General features: G+C 41.3%; 1 protein-coding gene and 1 long non-coding RNA gene across 15 annotated transcripts in view; one reads left to right on the forward strand and one right to left on the reverse strand.

Moving 5' to 3' along the window:
• The window catches only part of EYA4 (EYA transcriptional coactivator and phosphatase 4), a 344,532-nt gene that overhangs the window by 220,482 nt on the left and 102,110 nt on the right, over window positions 1–21,940 (reverse strand). The window lies entirely within an intron of this gene.
• On the forward strand, window positions 7,222–19,066 carry LOC138849584 (uncharacterized). The gene is made up of 2 exons (XR_011388516.1): window positions 7,222–14,901; window positions 17,488–19,066. It is a non-coding gene; the product is annotated as an uncharacterized lncRNA (long non-coding RNA).

Consider the following 21,940-nt stretch of genomic DNA (forward strand, 5'->3'; position numbering starts at 1 on the left):
TGGGGATTGAACTCAGGTACTCTGCCATGGGACATGTCAGTTGGTTGGGGCAGGTCTTTTTTATTTTCTTCTTCTTTTTTTGAGAGGCAGAGTTACACAGAGAGAGGGAGAAGCAGAGAAAGAAAGAGACCATCCATCCAATGGTTCACTCCCCAAATGGCCCCAACAGCTGGAGCTGGGCTGATCTGAATCCAGGAGCCAGGAGATCCTTCCAGGTCTCCAATGCGGGTGCAAGGTCCCAAGCACCTGGACCATTTTCTGCTTTCCCAGGCCACAGCAGAGAGCTGGATCAGAAGAGGAGCATCCAGGACATGAACCAGAGCCAATATGAGATGCCAGCCCTGCAGCCAGAGGCCTAGCCCACTATGCCACAGTGCAGGCCCATAGTTGGGGCTGGGGGAGGCTTAATCACTTATCTGAACACCTGCTCCAAATTAAGTATTTTATGTCTGTTTTACAAATGATGTGACAAATATGAGATTCAAAATGTCATTTAATTTGCCCAAAGTATGTTGTGCTCCTGGCTCCTCTTTTCTTTCCCTCTTTCTCATGCACACGAGGACACACACACACAATTAAATCTAAATCTCCAAACATTTAATTTTGTCTATCAACATCCACCAAAACGCTTAGCCAAAAACTTATCAGTTCCTCTCATTTCCTTAACACATTCTCACACTCAATTAATTAGAAAATCCTTAACTCAGACACACTACGTTTTGTGGAAATGGCCATTCCCACGCACGCGCTGCAGCCCTGGCTTGCTCCTTCTGCAGCAGGCTTCTAAACTTACTGTTCGCCGCTTCTGTGAAATTCTTTCCCTGTATCTCCTGGTCTCTCTTCCCTTACACACACACATATACCCCCCCATTTACCGTAATTCACCCCCACTCATGACATCAGTTGTTACTATCAGTAAGACATCAGCTTCTGTGAAATTCTTTCCCTGTATCTCCTGGCCTCTCTTCCCTTACACACACACATATACCCCCCCATTTACCGTAATTCACCCCCACTCATGACATCAGTTGTTACTATCAGTAAGACATCAGCTTCTGTGAAATTCTTTCCCTGTATCTCCTGGCCTCTCTTCCCTTACACACACACATATACCCCCCCATTTACCGTAATTCACCCCCACTCATGACATCAGTTGTTACTATCAGTAAGACATCAGCTTCTGTGAAATTCTTTCCCTGTATCTCCTGGCCTCTCTTCCCTTACACACACACATATACCCCCCCATTTACCGTAATTCACCCCCACTCATGACATCAGTTGTTACTATCAGTAAGACATCAGCTTCTGTGAAATTCTTTCCCTGTATCTCCTGGTCTCTCTTCCCTTACACACACACATATACCCCCCCATTTACCGTAATTCACCCCCACTCATGACATCAGTTGTTACTATCAGTAAGACGTCACTACATGAACTACGTGCTTCTCTTCCACTCCAGCTCTCTGCTTATTGTCTGGGAAAGGGCTGAGGATGGCCCAAGTGCTTGGGCTCCCCCACCCACCTGGTCCAGACCCCACCATTGGGGCCATTTGGGGAGCAAACCAGCGGATGGAAGAACTTTCTGTATATCTCTCCCTCTCTTTCTGTAATTCTGCCTCTCAGATAAATAAATGAAATCTTTTTTTTTTAAAAAAAGAAAGATTTCACTACAATCTGCTTTCATCAAACAGCATTGGTCAGAACTGTCCCTTCAGAGGTATTTTTTGTGCAGCCCTTTGATGAATATCAACTCCACCATTAGACTGTAAACTCTAGGTTTACAGTGCGCAAACTCAATGTGCAATCATGTTCCTTTTTCACTTTTTCCATTTCTTTAATATTTATTAAAAATGTATTGCTATGTCCTCCAGCACTTAGTAATGTGGCTGTTTTACAAACAAGTATTATAAGCAATCCTGAACAAAAAAGAGCATCCTCATGGAGTTTACAATCTTACATGGTGCAAGGCTTACAGATCATGGCAAAGTCTGGATTTTTAGCTGAGTATAATTACAAGTCAGTGAGGGGTTTTGGGGGAGAAGCAGATGTGATCTACTCTAACCTCTTAAGACTCACTCTTTCCCTTGAATAAAGAAAGGACAAAAACAGGAAAGAGAGGAAGGAGGGGCATCGGCTAGAGAAATCAGAGCAATCCAGAAGAGAGGTTATCACCATCTGGCGGGAACAAATGTGAAAGCAGTGGGAGGGCATCATGAGACTGAGAATATACTGAGGAATAACATGAACACAGCTTGGTAATAAGAACAGACTGTATATGAGGTAGTAGCAAGAAGCAAGTAGGAAAACGTAGGTTTAGGTCTGAAATACTAAAAAGGGAACTTCATGAGGTAACTTCAAATTCAGATATAAGAACCAAAAAAGAAGTCTGGGCTCTTAGAATAGATACAGAGTGATCAAGAAAAATTCTAAGAAATTACTATTACACCCAAATAACACCCAGCCTTCTAGAAATGAAATGCAGAGGAAAGTTGGAAATATTTAAAATGCAATTGTTTCCTACAAAATTAATGCTAAACATACAATTATCCTAAAATTTTAATATTCAAGAATCTACTTTAGGATTTTTGATTTGGCTAACTACTATACCTTGAGATGACATGATTTTGCTATAAACTGTACTACTGTAAATTGCTTTTAGTTTTGCACATTTTGTTATTCTCCAGGACATTTCTACATATCATTACAATCACTAAAGTCTCAAAATCAACGGAAATGTTGTTGATAAAATTGTAGTGCCATATTCAAGTTCCTAAGTCCTCAGAGAGCCATCACCAAATATTTTTCTTAAAGATCCATTTATTTATTTGAAAGTCAGAGTTACAGAGATGGAGAAACAGACTGGTCTTCCATCCACTGGTTCACTCTCCCAAGTGGTAGCATCATCCAGGGCTTAGCCAAGCCAAAGCCAGGAGCCAGGAGCTTCTTCAGGTCTCCAACATAGGCCATCTTCTGCTGCTTTTCCCAAGCCATTAGCAGGGAGCTGGCTCAGAAGTGGAGCAGTCAGGATGTAGAATCAGAATCAAAATGGAGTGAGTGTGGCTAAAAGCTATATGCAGATCTCTTGCTTCTGTGCATATTAGCTTTGCTTGCTAACAACTCAGCTAAGGATGTATCTTGTGAAACTATGTGGGCCCAGATTCCCAGGAACTAGGTTGACCGTAATGTGTCCTTCACTGTTATCTTACAACCATATCTTGGATCTGCTATTGGGTTTGTTATTGTTAACTTATCTTACAACCATATTCTGGTTTTCCTCTTTATTGTTCATTGCATACCAGGGGTGCGGTTCAAAATTGTGAGCCTTAGTGGACAAAATACTATAAAAAGATGTGTAAACTGCTGTTGGGGCCACACTCTGATAAGGAGGTCGGTCCCAGTCGGTGGCCAGTCCCAATTGGTTACCTTGCCTCTCATTTGTCTTTCATTTGCTTCTCATTTTCAATAAATTTCATGAGTGACTGTCACTGGTTTTTGTAACATTTTGTTTTTAGCTGATGAGTGAATGTAACAAGGACATGAACTAGTGCCCATATGGGATCCTGACATGACAGGCAATGGTTTTACTTGCTATGCCACAGTGCTGGCATCAAATACTTATCAATCATTTCCAATGTCAGTCATATGATACTTTTTGCCTTGCAATAACAATTAATGGTTCATTACTCAAATCTTTTTCCCTCCCTCTCTCTCAAATAAATAAAATAATTCTTGGGGCCAGTGCTGTGGTTGTAGTGGGTAAAGCCACCACCTGCAGTGCTGGCATCCCATATGGGCACTGGTTGGAGTCCTGGCTGCTGTACTTCCAATCCAGCTCTCTGCTATGGACTGGGAAAGCAGCAGAAGATGGCCCAAGCCCTTGGGCCCCTGCACCCAAGTGGGAGACCCAGAAGACGATCCTGGATCCTGGCTTCAGTTTGGCTCAGCTCCGGCCATTGCAGCCATTTTGGGAGAGAACCTATGGATGGAAGATCTCTTTCTCTCTCTCTGTCTCTCTCTCTCCCCCTGCCTCTCCTTCTCTCTCTGTGTAACTCTGATTTTCAAATAAATAAATCTTTAAAATAAAGTGTATAAGAAAAAATTATTTAAAAAAATTAAAAGCATATATTGAACAGCAAACGGATGTGGGAGTGAGCATGAGGTTCATGTGGTAAGAACATATTGGTGTGTAGTTATTCACAATCTGAAACAACCACAGAGATATTACAGTTAGGCAGCTTTCAAGTCAGAATGAAAGGACAAACATGTAGGTGAGAAATAACATGGCACTAAGATCCCTGGCACCAACAAATATTTCACTAAGAATAAAACTTTCTTGCTTTTTAAGTAGAAATTATTGAATATCATATGAAGCAGTAATAATTACAACACAGCAAAGTACTTCACAGTCTCTTCACACTGCAGGCTGCATGAATACTGGAGCTACTGGTATGAATGCAATACTCCTGCACAGCCCCTACCCTACCCACAGAAAACCTCACTGCAAAGGAACAGTATCTTTTTAAGAACTGCTAAGTATCAGCAAAACACAGTGACTTTCCTTATCCTTCTTTTCTATCCTTCTACTAATTCCAGAAACTTCTTACTATTTTCTTCATCAGTACAGGATCTTGTCTCCATACCAGAAGAATAAGGTACAAGGAGCCAGCACTGTGAATAGGTGAGGACACTGCCTGCGGCAAAGATATCCCATGTAGGTGATGATTCTAGTCCACGTTGCTCCACTTTGGATGCAGTCCCTTGCTAACACACCTAGAAGGGCAGCAGAAGACAGCCCAAGACCTTGGGCTTCTGCATCCACATGGGAGACTTGGAAGAAGCTCCTGGCTCCTGACTTCAGCTTGGCCCAGCTCTGGCTGTTGCAGCCATTTTGGGAGTGGACCAGCAGTTGGAAGAGATCTCTATCTGTGTGTATATTTCTATGTGTGCATGTGTAACTCTGCCTTTCAAATAAATAAATCTTAAAAAAAAAAAAAAGGTACAGATCTCAGCCAGAAGCTCCACACATCACAATGGATGCAGACTGCGCAATCTTCTCTCAAGGAGCTAACCTCACTCTACTTCCTTGTGCCAGAGAACTTTGAGATTCGCAAAATTCAAACCAGAAAAAGAGATCTTGTTTCAAAGTAAACAGGTATGTTAGTACATGAGCTTATTGCAATACATAGTTTTATTAGCATTCTATTGAGGAAAGAAAAGAGAGAATGGCGCTGTGAATAGCAAATTAATGAAAACCATTCCTGAGCATTTTGGAATAGTGCTGTTTTAATCACAATAAGGAACACAGATTTGTTTGGAAATGTTCACAGGACTTTATTTTAAAAAAAAAGATTTATTTTATTTATTTGAAAGAGTTTCAGAGAGAGGTAGACACACACACACACACACACACACACACAGAGAGAGAGAGAGAGAGAGAGAGAGAGAGATCTTCCAGCCTCTGGTTCACTTCTCAAATGCCCACAATGGCCAGAGCTGAACCAATCCAAAGTCAGGAGCCAGGAGCCAGGAGATTCTTCCAGGCTCTCCCACGTGGGTACAGGGGCCCAAGGGCTTGGGCCATCTTCCACTGCTTTCCCAGGCTATAGCAGAGAACTAGATCTGAAGTAGAGCAGCTGGGACTCTAACCAGCACCCATATGGGATGCCAGTGCTGCAGGCCAGGGCTTTAACCCACTGCACCACAGCACGGGCCCCCTCACATGACTTTAAATCAGAGAAATTTTAATGGAAATATTAAATGTGTTTATAGGTTTATTTATTTATATTGTTTATGTTATTTATTTATATTATTATTTCTACATTAAAATGTTGATATATTTAAGTTAAATTTTTAAGTTAAAATTTTAACATAGTAAGAGAACTAGTAGTGACTGTTGCAATGTATTGCCGAGTTTATTTAAAAATATTTTTTTGTAAGTTCCAAGGTTTTGGCCAGAGTAAAACTACTTTACTTCTGGATCATCATACAACCATTATCACATTTCACTTAAACCTTAATATACTGAGGGCTGACACTGTGGCATAGGAGGTTAATCCTCCACTTGCTACATTAGCATCCCATATAGGCTCTGGTTTAAGACCTGGCTGCTCCACTTCCAATCCAGCTCTCTGCTATGGCCTGAGAAAGTAGCAGAAGATGGTCCAAGTCCTTGGGCCCCTGTACCCACATGGGAGACCCAAAAGAAGCTCCTGGCTTCAGATCGGCCCAGCCCCAGCTGTTGCAGCCATTTGGGGAATGAACCAGCAGATCTCTCCATCTCTCTCTTTCTCTCTGTCTCTCTGTAACTATGCCTTTCAAACAAACAAGCAAGTCTTTTTTAAAAAGAAAATTTACTTAGATCTGTTTAAATATGATGTTAAAACTTCTTTTTATGCTTATTGGTTTTTTTGCTGTATTTTATTTTAGGAAGTAAACACGATATTCCAATCCAAACATAAAAAGTTTAATAGCTATAAAAATCATATCCATAATTGTAATCTTGCAAACTCATCTGATTTAATTTAAATAAAAGATTATTGGGCACGAAAAAAGAAAAACAAATTTCTCCAGGGGTGGGACTGGCCTGATGAATAAGATGTCTGCATCCCCACATCAAAGTGCCTTGGTCTGAGTCCCAGTCCCAGCTCCCAGTTCGAGCTTCCTTCCAACATGCCCTCTAAGGGCCAGCAATAATGGCGTAAGCAGTTAGCTCTCTTCCATCCATGTGGGAGACCTACACTGAGTCCCTGCCCCCCAGCATCAGCCCAGACCAACCCTGGCCATTGTGGGAATCTGGAGAGCGGATGTCAGCTCTCTCTTTGTCTCTCAAATAAATAATAGAATACATAATTATATTTAAAAATCTCTCTGAATTAAAAATCATTGTTAGGGCCAATGCTGCAACACAGTAGATTAATCCTCCACCTGAGGTTCTGGCCTCCCATATGGGTGTGGGTTCGAGACCCAGATGCTCCACTTCTGATCCATCTCTACTATGGCCTGGGAAATCTTGTACTATGGCCAGTACAAGATGGCCCAAGCTCTTGGGCTCCTGCACCCGCAAGGGAGACCTGGAAGAGGCTTCTAGCTCCTGGCTTCGGATCAGCGCAGCTCTGGCCATTGCGGCCAACTGGGGAGTGAACCAGCAGATGGAAGACATCTCTGTCTCTCTCTGCCTCTACTTCTCTCTGTGTGTAACTCTGACTTTCAAATAAATGTTTAAAAGAAATAGAAAATGAGGCAATATATCAATGTATTTTATTTTAAAATTATTGAATTTAGGAACAGAAATCCTGGATTTGACCCCTGCTTTTTCCATTTGTTATACACGCACACACACACACACACACACACACGATGTGAGGAAGTTACTTAACCTTCTTGATTCTACTTATTTCACCTGTGAGTTTAGAGATAATGTCTGCATTGTTGTGAGGACTTAATCAGAAGATTAACAGTTATCTTAGGCGAACTCAGCCAAGTGCCATCCCAGGCAAGTCAGGGAGCCTTCAGACCCTCAATTTCCTCCTAGGTAAAATGGCAATTATAAAAGTATCTAACTCATAGACTCTTGTTATAGACAAATGAGATATTTTGTATCAAGTGCTTAGAGCCATGCCCAATACTAGCGAGAGCTTATATATAGGGAGAAGGCAACAAGCCCAGTGTCCTAAAAGGAAAGCACTGCAACATGATTTTATGCCAGACAGGTCCAGATTAGAATGCTAGGTTAGTACGAAGGTTTGAGCCACCTCTAGCCCCTAGCACTTAAACATGCACATGACTACAGACCTACTTGCTATTTTGACAGTTATGGTGAGTCATCTCCAAAGGGGAGATATGCTCTTTTAGAACTGTCCAGTCCCAGTAATAACTTTTCTCAACAGATGGGACATTTACATCTGAACTTTATCTCTCTAGAATAAAGGAAATCTAAATGCAATAATGCTTAACTTCATTGGTTTAGTTCTTTATGAGACCAGAAAAAAAAATGTCATGATCTATTAAAAACACTCGAAACCTCAGGGAGCCAGGACGGATGTTGGAATTCTTTCCAACCGTGGAAGAAATGATTCAGGATGCAGAGACGTGCTAGAAGCCTCCTAATGAAACTCAGCTCACATTCATCATGTGCTGGATCCTGGAACGGCTTTGCCTTGTCCCAGATGGTGGCTTAAATACATTTCAAACTATTGTTGGTTTATATACTACATGACAGAAGATAATTTAAACACAATGTCCCAGTTGTGTATTTGTTTTGGTTATAACACTTACTGTGTGTGCAATGAATGCCCCACTAAAAAATAATAAAAAATGTTTTTCTTGTACATAAATCTTTCCCTGCTTTTGTTATAGCAGTTGGAAAGGGTGTATTAAATGCATGTGATACTTTTTTCTAAAGTTCCTACTGAGGATCTTTGTCAAGTTCAGTTCTTTAGCAATTTAAATTTATGTGAGTTATAAATAAGGTACATTTTATTCCTTACATTTGATTTATAGAAATGACTACTTAAATGTAGCTAAAAAGCATGCAAAATGAAAGAATCTGCTTATGATTTTTAATATAAATATAAAGCAACTGAAAGATGCAAGTCTGATCTTCAAATTAAAGATTCAATTCTGTTTTTCAAGGTTGTTACTCGACTGGCACTTGCATTATACATTTATCTATTTATCATTTTATTTGAAAGGCAAGGAGACCAATAGAGGGATTTTCCATCCGCTGTTTCATTTGCCAGATGCCTACAACAGCCGGGGCTAGGCCGGGTCAAAGCCAAGAGTGTTGAGTAACAAGGGACACAGATCATGGTAACTGCTCTACCAGCAGCTGGCTTCATCAAGTGTTTCTACTTATCAAAACCTCAGTTTCTTCACATGCAAAATCAGGATCTCTCTATAAGGTCCTTCGGAAGACCATATGCCTGTGACAATGCCTTTTGATGTTTTATTCTGTAAGAACATGGGCTCCACAGCCCACCCACTGAGTTATCATACAGTCTGCCACTCACCTACTTAAATATTTTTGGCAAGTCTTGCACCTCTTTTGCTCCAGTCCCCTTTGTTTGTGATTTGTGATAATAACCATACTGTATGACTGCACTATCTATGTAGCAAGAAAAGGACCCAGAGGCATCACAGAATTTTTGCAGCATTATTAAAACTACCAGAGAAAGCATTATTATTGGTCCAAAATTTTCTGTGATCACTCAGACACATCATCTGGAAGAACGTTTTATGCAAAATTTTTGAAATATCTGCATCGTTCATTCATAATATGCATTTTCCACAGACTGGATGAAGACTCCTCATATGTATGAATGTTAAAAAATTTTGCATAAAAATAAACATTTAAAAGTCATTTGCCACAAATGTCTTTAAGTCCCTATACGGTCTAGACAGGGTGAGGGTAGAAGGAAGGCCAGTTAAAAGGCATACACACACACACAGAGGTTTATTAGGAACATTATATAATCACTATTACTTAAGAATTGTGAATAATGACATATTACATAGATATGTCCACCAATGTTTCTTTATATTTTTATTCAATTAAGTAATCTACTTAAAATGTTGAATAGATAAGAGGCAATTCATCCTAGTTGAAAAAGACACACCTATTTTTTTTAACACTGTCCTTAGTGTTGAACACACTAAACCTCCTCAAGGGCCTCACTGGTAATTTAGACTCTGCTGTAAGGATTGCTACCACCTTGGGTTACCGAGAGGAAGAGAAAACATGCTGAGGGGCCTGCAAGAGTGGCTCACTGTGAATGCTCCTGCGAAACGGTAGCAATGACTACCTTGGTCCCTCTTCTTAACTCCTGTGACAGTGCTCTCAGTGAGGCTGCCACGTCTCAGCTGGTAACAGACATACGTTTTCTCACTCACTTCAGAAAAAGACAAGGTCACCATGCTCATCAGCGGAGAGGAGGGCAGTGTGCTCAGCAAGTGAAAGTGCAAGAATAAGCTAGTGTCAAAACCCTCTCTGCTGAGTAGGCAGAGGTTTTACCAACCAGCCGCAACTAACATTTACTGACTGCTTAGCATGTGCTGGGTAGTATTCAAGGCAAATTTACAAGTTATTTAATCCTTACAAAGATGATTTCTCACCACTCCATCCCTGAACAATGGCCTTTTAACTGGCCTTCCTTCTATTCCCACCCTATCTAGACCATATAGGGACTTAAAGACATTTGTGGAAAATGACTTTTAAATGTTTAATTTTTATGCAAAATTTTTTAACATTCATACATATGAGGAGTCTTCAAGTCTGTGGAAAATGTATATTATGAATAAACTATGTAGCCATTTCAAAAATTTTGCATAAAAATGAACTTATCTTTTCATTCCGTTGTCACACAATCTTTTTGAAGTATTCTCATATCCCAAAAAAAGACAGAAAAAGTTTCTTGTTAAAACAGTCAGATTGGCGATGATGTTTAGCTTAACAGCTAAGATGCTCATGTCCTGCATCAGAGTACCTGGATTCTATTTCTAGCTTTGGTTCCTCACTCCAACTATCTACCAATGAAGACCTTGGGAGGTAGCACTCATGCTTCAAGTAATTAGTACCTCCACCTATGTGGAAGATCTGGATTGAATTCCTAGCTCTGGTTAGGAATCTCTAGCTCCAGCCCAGTTCTAGCCATTGCAGGAATTTAGAGAATGAACCAAATGACTTGCATACTCACTTGCTTTCCCTCACTTTCCAAAATAAATAAATAATTTTTAACCAAACAAACAATCAAAAACAGTCAGATTGTGTTACTATTTGTAATGGTCTCATCTCACTCCAAGTCCTAACAATGACCAACAAAGACCTATGATGGCAACAAAGAGATCTAGACCCCACTTCTACTCAAATCTCACCTCCTATTTTCCACAGCTCCAACCAGACTGCTTATGTTTCTCATATACGATACACATGTTCTGTCTTGGGGTCTTTACATTTTCTGTTCCTTCCACCAGAAAACCTCTTCCTCAAAATGCCCTCAGTGATTGGGACCTCTGTATTTCTCAGGTCTTTCTTTACTCAACTGCCATATTAAAGAGGTACCTTGATAACTTTATTTAAAATTGCAACTTTCTTCCTCTCAACTCCTAACCTGGTCCTACAATCTTCAACCCTTTTTAGTCACTTACTACACTACATCTTTTACCTATATCGTTCATTGTCTAGCTCTCAATTCTATCCAGAATGTAAACTCTTTATGATAGGGATTTGTGTGTGCGTGTGTTTAGTGCTACATTGTCAAGCCAGGAAGTCTTGAAATGTAGTAGGCATTCATAAATTAACTGTTGAATGACCAAACCCTAAAAGATATTTATCATTTGGGTCACAATTTTACATGTTGAGAGAAAAATCAAGGCCGGCGCCGCGGCTCACTAGGCTAATCCTCCGCCTTGCGGCGCCGGCACACCGGGTTCTAGTCCCTGTCGGGGTACCGGATTCTGTCCAGGTTGCCCCTCTTCCTGGCCAGCTCTCTGCTGTGGCCAGGGAAGTGCAGTGGAGGATGGCCCAAGTACTTGGGCCCTGCACCCCATGGGGACCAGGATAAGTACCTGGCTCCTGCCATCGGATCAGCACAGTACGCTGGCCGCAACGCGCCGGCCACGGCAGCCATTGGAGGGTGAACCAACGGCAAAAGGAAGACCTTTCTCTCTGTCTCTCTCACTATCCATTCTGCCTGTCAAAAGAAAAAAAAAAAAGAGAGAAAAATCAAATTGTTGTCTAAACATTCAGTGAAATGTAGAGGCAGAACCTAAACCCACACTCAAGACCACTATGCTACACTACCTCTCCTAAGTTCAAGGTTCCCTCTCTGAAACACATAACCTTCCAGGACCTGACCCTGGCAGGTTTCTCCAAACCCATTTTCCAATCCAGCAACATAGACCTGCTTGTGATTCCTGAGGTATGCCACACTGTCTCCTCCTGCTAATGCTAGTCCTTCAGCCTAGGTGCCCTGCTCTGCTATATCCCCAGCTTGCCTGCACTCAAGTTGGCTGTGAATGTGGAGAAGGAAAAGATGGTCAACTTCCCCAAATCAAAATTCTTGAGTAGATGCCCTTCTCTGGACTCTACAATACTGTGAACATGGTAATTGATTTGAAAGGTAGAAAGGTAGAGTAAGAGGGAGACAGAGGAAGAGATAGACAGAGCTACCATCTGCTGGTTCACTCTCCAAATGCCTGGAGCAGCTGGGGCTGAGCCAGATCAAAACCAGGAGTCAAATTCCAGCCAGGTCTTCCATGTGGATGGCAGGAACCCAAGTACTTGTGCCATCATCCACTGCCGCCTAGGCACAACAGCAGGAAGCAGAGTGAGAACTCCATCCCAGGCACTCTCATATGGAATGCAAGTGTCCTAAGCAGTGGTAGTTTATTCCACTGTGTTACAAGGACTAATCTTTATTAAAATAATTTCTTACTGTTTGTCTTCCCCACTAAAAATTATATAGTAAACAAAAAATCATGTATATCCCCAGAATCTAAATTAATACTTAGCACAAGATTGATTTTTTCAATTATATTTGAAGTGAATAATGGCTACAGAAACCCACTAGAGGAAGTTTATGTGTTTAGGCTATGGTATGCTACTAACAATATCATATTTATCAAACTGTTCCTTGCAGGGAATACCCATGCATTCATTCTTTAACACATACTTATTTGACCCTTTTGTGTGTGACATATTGCGTTAGACTCTGTCAACACAATGAAAAGGAAAGAGGCACATTTTTGCCAACCTGAGTGCAGAAGCCAGCCCACTCTCACCTCTAACCAGCCCACTCTCACCTCTAACCAGGAGTTAACAATACTAATAATCTCATATATGAAAATTAATGCCATAGAAATGCCATATGAGTTATATCAATAAAGTACCACCAGAATTGTGCCACATGAGGCATCACTTCAGGTTGGGGTGATAAAGAAAAAAGTGAATTTGGTCAAAACTAGAAGAACTGGTGATATTAGAACATTTGTATTTTATATAATAAGAAAAAATACTCATCTAGACTAAGTACTAAAAGATTAAAGTCAAATATTCCAATTCTCCATCCAGTTATATGGATTCAAATAATTTGATGTTTTCACACCAAAATCTCTATAATCAACCTCAGAAACAAGGAAAGACAGAAAGAAGAGGAAGGAGGGAGCCCAGCCACAGTCACATGTTGGAGAAAGTAGGGAGGGAGGGCATAAACACTGGTCTCTCCAGTATTATAACACTAGCTAGGAAGTATTAAAGCACTGGTCTAGCTCTGGCACTGGACTCCAGTTGCCTTTTTGGTAGGACTGTCTCTCTGGTTAAGGGAACATCTGAAATAACTACAAAGAACAGACCCAGAAATGTCCCTTAAAGTGCAAATGGGGAGAAAGCATAAAAGTTAAAATAAATTAATATATCTTAGTTCTACAAAATATAAAATTAGTGTACTTCACCAGGTGAAAAAAACCTTTGCAACACACTGAATATCAATGTGCTTATACCAAGCTTCCACTGGAATCACGATATTGTTTAGGGTCAATTAGTAAATTTAATTAGTTAAATTAAGATTAAAAAAAGACAACCACACAAAGAAAGCTAAAAAGCAGTGATAAACACACTATAGTCTATACACCAAATCCATCCTGAAACTTGGGTTGTAAATAAAGATTTATTAGGATACATACACATTTATTCATGTATGTATTGGCCATGACTGCTTTTACCTCACAATGGCAGAGCCAAGCAACTGCAACAGACATTGTATGGCCCATAAAGTATGAAATATGAGTACTGGCTTTCTGTCTCATTATGGAAAAAAGTCTGCAAACCTCTATATTAGCGTAATGATATAAATCTTTTATCTGTGACTGGTGTTGATGTAGTACTTCTTGAATATAACAAATTTTTAAATTCCATAAGCTTTTCAAAATTTATTGTCATCTTATAATAATGATATCATCTGTTAATGAAGATTTAAGATCTTAATTTTAAAATGTATATCAACATGCTATTTAATATAAGTAGTTAAATAGTGAGTTCTTGTATAAACATGTGTGTATTTATGGGCAGTACATATATATTTTATTGAAAGTCTTAACTGTTTTTAAAAAGATTTATCATTTATGTATTTGAAAATCAGAGAGAAAGAGAGAGAGGGAGAGGCACACACTCACAGAGAGAAAGAGACAGAGAGAGAGAGAGAGATCTTTCATTAGCTGGCTCACTCCTCAAATGTCTTCAACGGCCAGGGATGGTCCAGGAGAAAGCAAGGAGGAGCCTGGATCCCCATCCAGTCTCCTACGTGGGTTACAGAGGCCTAAGTATTTGGACCAAGTTCTACTGCTTTCCCATGTGCACTACCAAAGAGCTGGATTGAAAGGAGAATAGCTTGGACTCATAGTCAATGCTCATTAGGGATGCTGGTGTCACAAAGCCAGGCCCATAATAGTCTTAACTTGACTGCGGAAGCTCACAGCTAGGCTACAAGTTAAAACGTGCATGACTAGCCATTTGCTATGAATAATTTTGTTTGTAAATATCAAAGTTTCCGGGTGAGTAAGTTCCCAACTTATTCAATTGTGACACAATTATTTACTGAATAAACTATTAAAAATGATTAACTTTTGTGCATAAGAACACTTAAGTCCGAAACCAACTCCGTGTACTAAACTGCTGCATTACACTGAAATCTAAGGCATTCAAACCTTTTTATCGTACCCTTTTCACATAAGGACTTTAGTCATGGAGTTCTGATAGCCTTCAGTCTTGCTTCACAAGGTAACAATATTTGTACCATAGTTAAAGAAATTTCCATTAGAAAAACCTAATTCTATTACTGTTTACACTCTTTGGATGCTTCCCCACACTTCGCACTGTAGAACCCAAAACTCCTTCACTAGGCATCCAAGGTGTCGCTCCCCCTCTTCGTGGAGGAGCAACACAGGACCCTGCGCTGTTCTTTCTGTCTGCTCGGCCCTCCCCGGGTTTGCTGCTGGTTCTTCCCGGGTTGGCTACTATCCCTTCCACCTCCGTGGAAGGGCAGTTCCCCCTGGCCGCATTCCCCACTTCCGCAGGGGAGCGGCACACCGCCGGCCGGTTCTCTCGGGGGCTGCACGGGTTCCCTTAGATGTTCCCCATAGATGTTCCTGATGCATGCCGTCTCTCTCCTCCTTTATAGTCCTCCTCCGCCAATCCTAACTCGGCTGCCCACACGCCGAGCACGCCGCTCTCCTCCAATCAGGAGCAAGTCCTACAGTTTATTAGTTGAACTGGAGGCAGCTGTGCGGAAGCTGTTTACTTCTCTCCCAGCGCCATATTGTGGGAGAGCAGATGCATAGAATAAGTCCTAATTCGAGTAACTTAGTCTAGTCCGGATTGCTCCCCACAGATCCCCCTTTCTTTTTATTTTTTAGCGTTGATACGCGCCTGTCTTCGGTGTCCCGCGGCACACACTCTACTCTACTTGCTAGAGTTGCCACAGGCTCTTACAAGTCCTATCAATCAGGCAAACCGAATCCGGGTCCTCTCTTCGCCATGTTGTGAGGAGGTTTTTAGGCGCTGATGCGTGCCTGTGTTCGGTGCCCTGCAGCGCATGCTCTGCTCTGCTAGAACTGCCTGCAGGTGCTTACAAAACCTATCAGGCAAACCGAATCCAAGCCTTCTCATTGCCGTATTGTGGGGGAGACTTATTAGTGTTGGTTTGTGCCTATCTTCGGTGACCTGCAGCTCATGCTTTGGTCGAGCTGCTTGCTGGTGCTTACCGCCTTAAATCAGGCAGACCGAATCCAAGCCTCCTAGTTGTTACATTGTGGGGAAGCCTTACTGATGTTAATTCGTGCCTGTCTTCGGTGACCTGCGGCGCATAAGCTGCTAGCCGCCCAGGTGCTCATCGCCTCACTTAATCAGGCAGACCGAATCCAAGCTCTCACATTGCAGTGTTGTAGGGAGGCCTTTCTATTTCTCTATTTCTCTATCTCCGGGCATTCCTATTTCTCCCATTTTACTTCTATCTTCCAGCATTCCTATTTCTTTCACTTTGCTTCTAAACTTCTATTTCTCTTATCCCCACAGCTTCCCGCTCTCATTCTTATCCCCGCGGCTTCCCGGCTGCGCCGCCCCGAGGCTGCTTCTCGGCAGCTTTCCGGCTCTGAGCCGCTTCAGCCCGCGTCTCTCTCATCTGCGCAGCTTCCCAGCTTTGCGCGGCTTGGCTTCGCGCGCTCCGCGGTCTCCACGCCCTTCGCGTCTGCACCACGGCCTCGCGCCAGCCCCATTCCCTATCTATTCATGCCCCGTGCTCTCTCTGCACGCGGCGGCTTCCGGGAGTAACACAGCGTAGCTTACGTGTCCGCCACTAGCATTCAATCTAAGTTCCCCGGGCTAGCCTGGCGAATTCAACCCAGCATACGTCTCCGCCCCACGATTTGGCTTCCCGTCCTTTGCTCCCCGGGCTAATCAGACGGATCCCAACCAGGCTCACGTTTCAGCTTCTGGTTTCAACTTTTCGCCCCCTATTCCCGGGCTAACTTGAGAATCCCAAAGTGGCTTTCGTGTCCGCCTTGGCCTGCCCCCCACGGCTTCAATTTCCCTAACACTTTTCTCTACCTGGTATGTTTCCCTAAGCCTTCCTCCAACAATACTCCTCCCTCATTTCTCCTGGCCTCTCCCCACAGTCCGCATCCGAGTTTGTTCTAGGTTTCACTTTCGCTTTCGACCTTAGAGATTTCTCCCAGCTTCCCCCCGTAGTCCGTATCCGAATCTATGCCTAGGCTTTCAATAGCTTCTTCCGGTACCCTTTTCGTCCGGCTTTTCCCTAGGCTGTTTGCTAGTCTCTCTCTCTCCGGTATTTTCCCTAGGCTGTTTGCTAGTTTCTCTCTCCGATATTTTCCCTAGTTCTTCCCGTTTCTTCCCTCCTAAGTTTCATATCCGTCCTAAGTTTCCTATCCGAGTCAGGTTTCCTATCCAAGTCATGTTTCCTATCCGCCCTAGGTTTCCTATCCGAGTCACGGCACCATTATGTCGCTCCCCCTCTTCGTGGAGGAGCAACACAGGACCCTGCGCTGTTCTTTCTGTCTGCTCGGCCCTCCCCGGGTTTGCTGCTGGTTCTTCCCGGGTTGGCTACTATCCCTTCCACCTCCGTGGAAGGGCAGTTCCCCCTGGCCGCATTCCCCACTTCCGCAGGGGAGCGGCACACCGCCGGCCGGTTCTCTCGGGGGCTGCACGGGTTCCCTTAGATGTTCCCCATAGATGTTCCTGATGCATGCCGTCTCTCTCCTCCTTTATAGTCCTCCTCCGCCAATCCTAACTCGGCTGCCCACACGCCGAGCACGCCGCTCTCCTCCAATCAGGAGCAAGTCCTACAGTTTATTAGTTGAACTGGAGGCAGCTGTGCGGAAGCTGTTTACTTCTCTCCCAGCGCCATATTGTGGGAAAGCAGATGCATAGAATAAGTCCTAATTCGAGTAACTTAGTCTAGTCCGGATTGCTCCCCACACAAGGCTTTCCAAAATTTAGCCTGTGAGTCCTTTTGCTTTGCTGTCATCACTTTCTAGAATAACGTCTTTCCTTCTTAGGCCAGTTAAGCCTAAACATCACTCCTCCAAGAATTCAACCTGATGCTTCACCACTCAATCCCAAGCAGATTCACCAGTAGTCATGAACTCCTTCACACAGAGGTACATGTCATATTCATTTTCTGCCTCTAGCAGATAGCACATTTCCTCATCCAAACTGCACACCAGCCCAAACTGTATCATGTGAATGAGTGTATCAACAATCAGCAAAATAAGAAATCAGGTGCAATATAATGGCTATGAACTCAGATTCTAAAGGCAAGTTCAAAGCCCAGCTCCACCATTTACTGGCTCTATCTATTACATTGTGCAAGTCATTCAACATCTCTAAGTTTCAGATGTCCTCACTGACAAAACAAAATACAAATATAGTACATGCTTTACTTTATATGGTTATGTGAATATTAAGAAGACTTAACAGAGGGACTGATAGTAACTGCTGGATAAATGGTAGCTATTGTTATCATGGGTGCAACTCCTATTTTCATATATTCTCTACCAGAATATTGCTTTTGTCACAAACACAAAAATTTTTTTAAAAATCACAGAGGAATCCATTAAAATCTTATTAATACTAAAAATTACTTGGCACATCAAGGGAAAACCTGTAAATTCAAGATATACATAATGGAAAAAACTCACAGCCAAAGACAATGGTGGTTAGAATTTTCATCATGTGTTATTAATACAATCGTATAATGTTTAAAAGATAAACATTCATCCATCATGTTTTCCTTAAGGAAATTCTCTGTAAAGGGTTTCTTTTTTATAATGAATAGCTTACATATTTAAAGTTCCTTATCAAGATGGTGTAATAGACTCTTATGATTATAATTACACATGTTCCAAAAGCCCTCAACAGAGCATAAACACAAACACACATCCTATTCATCAGCGTGACTCACATGGATATGCCAGTCTCATTACAGTCAAAAGTGTGTAAAATATGAAACATATGGTATGAAAAGTCAAGGCCTGGCTAGAGTTGGCCTTAGGCAAGATGTTTCTTAGAATTCTGTGAAAACTTTTCTTTTAATTTTATAAGCACTGGAAAAATAATTGGCAGACAAAATATAAAAAGCAAGCAGAGAAGTTGTGCTAAAGATCTAACCATTGAGCCCATTAAAAAGTTTTAAGAGGCTACTTTCTGAGAAGGTACTCATGATAGTCTGTTATTCCAACACTTCTGTCAATCAAAGTACTGCTGAAAAATGGCTGCAGCCAAACTGAGAATGCAGCAGTCCTAGAACAAACCAAGCTATAGTATATTTTATATAAATATCTGTAATTAATATGAGAGTAAACATTGGCTTATTAAAAAAAAAAAAAAACTAGTTCCTGAAGAATGGATATGTGGGAATGAAGAAAGCACATGAATCAGGTGAACTGTGCAAGGTTAAACAACCAGTATATTCAAGAACTTGATGACTAGTCATCACTATGATACCATTTCTGACACTGTTTTTTTTCACAGTAAATAACCGCTGCAAACTGACAATAAAAATAGATTATCTAATTCTTTCGACTGAAAGAGCCTAAACAAAAAGACATTTAGTAGCAAACAGTACATCTGGAACTCTGATCTTGTCTTATAAATGCCATTTCCCATCAAAAGAAGCAGGGCTCCTCAGACAAACTGACTGATTCCAGATCTGGAGCATGAAAACATACAATAAGCTCGAGACATCTTACTGAAGAAAAAAAAAAAAAAAAACCAGACTCAAACACTTAAGTGAGGCATGGCAAGAGGAGAGGAGATGGCTGAAAGCACTCCCACTAACAAATTCAGCACAATTTCTGTTCTCTTTGTATTAATATCACATTAACAAGAGAATTGATGAGACTTGTGTTATAGCAATTATCATGCACTTTCTGTGACCCTGAGAATCTAATGTACTAATAAATTCCTAGAAAAAAAGAAAAAAACGTGTTATGGTGGTGAAAGATTAGAACGTGTTGAAGTAAAAAATGATACACGAGACCGCAATACAAGAAAAGGGGTAGTTATTTAAAAGGAGAAAGTTCTTTTTTTACATAAAAATGTCAAATAATATATGTAGAAGAAATAAAAGAATTACAGCTTTCAGTATAAAACTAATTCAGGCAATAACCATCAGCGAATGTTAAAACCACTGAGGGAAAAGTTGTAATGAACAGGATCCTTGCACAGCCTGAAGGTATATGTTCCTCCAAACTGGCGAACAGACACCACAATGCCAGGACTGACCTCAAACTCTCATGCGTTTACGATCTTACATGACAACAAGAACTACTGTGGAGAAGATGTTCAGAAAAATCCTTCTGAGTATAAAAGATGTCAAAATGCTGCATCAAACTTACAGCTTTCAAAGAAAAGCTGAGGTGTCAGGAGAGTAAGAGATTACTTCAGAGGAAGGGAAGGGAAGGGAAGGGAAGGGAAGGGAAGGGAAGGGAAGGGAAGGGAAGGGAAGGGAAGGGAAGGGAAGGGAAGGGGGAAAGAGAAAGAAAGAAAGAAAGAGAAAGGAAAGAAAGAAAGAAAGAAAGAGAAAGGAAAGAAAGAAAGAAAGAAAGAGAGAGAGAGAGAGGAAAGAAAGAAAGAAAGAAAGAAAGAAAGAAAGAAAGAAAGAAAGAAAGAAAGAAAGAAAGAAAGAAAGAAAGAAAGAAAGAAAGAAAATACTTGAAAATTCTTCAGCGTTAGTGAGCATTGGTCAAGTCTGCTCTGGAGTCATTCCCCAGTAAAGTCACACTTGGGTTTTGGTGAGGCAAAACCAGAGTCCAAAGAGGGTGAAATATTAAAATCGAGGATACCCACACCACAATGAGGGTTGCACTCCCACAGACGAAGTAGAAAAGACTCCATCTTTCTGAAGGCAATGATGAAGAAACAAGTCTGTCTTGATCTTAATTCAGACAGAGGGGGAAAAAGAAGAAAATGCTTTCCTGAGAATTGCTAACCACAAGCCCACAATCACTGAAGCTGGTATCAAAATCCATGCTATCTGCATAGCCAAAAAATAATCCAAAAATCAAAATTTAGTTTAAATTTACCCCAGATGATAGGTTTTCTAGACATCTGGCAAGAACAAACACAAACTCTCTTTGGAAGAACATATTCTACATGCAGGCCCCACAGGATTCCCACAAATAAAGGTCAACACAGAATGAAATCAAAAACAAAAACACAAATGATAACCAAAAGAATGTTATTTGTCACTAGACTGATTTAAAAAAAAAAGCAAAACAGACTTTGAAGCAAAGGGCATTTGATAAAGAGCATCATTATATATTGAGAAAAATCTGATTCATCATGAAGAGAGAACAACTCTGTAAGTGTATGCATCCAACAGTATAACATATAAAACAAAACCAGATAGAAGTATAAGGCAAACACTTAAATCTTCCACCATCATGGTGTGAGATGTTAATGCATTTATCTTGTTAATTGATAGATTCGATGACAACAGCAACAAATCTTATAGGCTAAATGATAAAAATCAAAAATATAGAAGCTTCAAACAATACAATTATCTATCCTCATGAAGATAAATTGAAACCTGAAAGATGACAAGTGGTAAATTAAAAAGAAGAAAACATTAAATGTGCTAGGAAGGAAAGAAAAAAACATACCAACTCCACATTGCACAAAATGAGCACTACTGATTTCCTTCCCAATCTTCCACCCTGAAGAGTTTCCTCATCATGTTTCTTATGAGCAAAAACTTGATCATCCCCGACCCTCCTTCTCTTCACAGCCCACATCCTACCCAGCAGCTTACCTTGTTAGCTCTATCTTTGAAACAGATCCAGAATCCTACCACTCTCACTTCCACACTTTCTGCACTAGCCCAAGCCACCAACACCTCATGCCTGAACTACAATACCCTCCTAACTGATCTCCCAGACCTTCAGTCTATCTCCACCTGAAATCTAAGTCCCAGAAATGTTCCAAACCTCCTAAAGGGTGCTCTCCTTCCTCAGAGTGAAAGCGAAAGTCCCAAGCAAGGCATCCAGGTTGTGGTTCCTCCTCAACTCTGACTTGGTGTCCTTCCTTCTTCCTTCACTTACTGCTTCAGGTACACTGTGGCAAAAAATGACCTACAGGAAAGATCTCTGTGAGTGAGATCCCGATGGAAAGAAGGAGCCATCAAAGAAGGAGGTACCTTTCTCTGAAGGGAGGAGAGAATTTTTTGATTATTGTCTTGACTAAATAATGTCAGAGTTTGTGAACTCAAGAGGCTTCCATAGCCTTGGCAGCTCATGACAAGAGCCTCGGGTGATCACTGACGTCATAAATAAGTGTCAATGGTTAAATTAACAACGGGAGTCACTGTGCCTTGCTCCCCATGTGGGCCCTTTGTCCCTAATGTGTTATACTATGAGAATTAAAGGTAAAACTAGT

Source organism: Oryctolagus cuniculus, chromosome 5 (genome assembly GCF_964237555.1).
Source record: "Oryctolagus cuniculus chromosome 5, mOryCun1.1, whole genome shotgun sequence".
Classification (NCBI taxonomy): Eukaryota; Metazoa; Chordata; class Mammalia; order Lagomorpha; family Leporidae; genus Oryctolagus; species Oryctolagus cuniculus.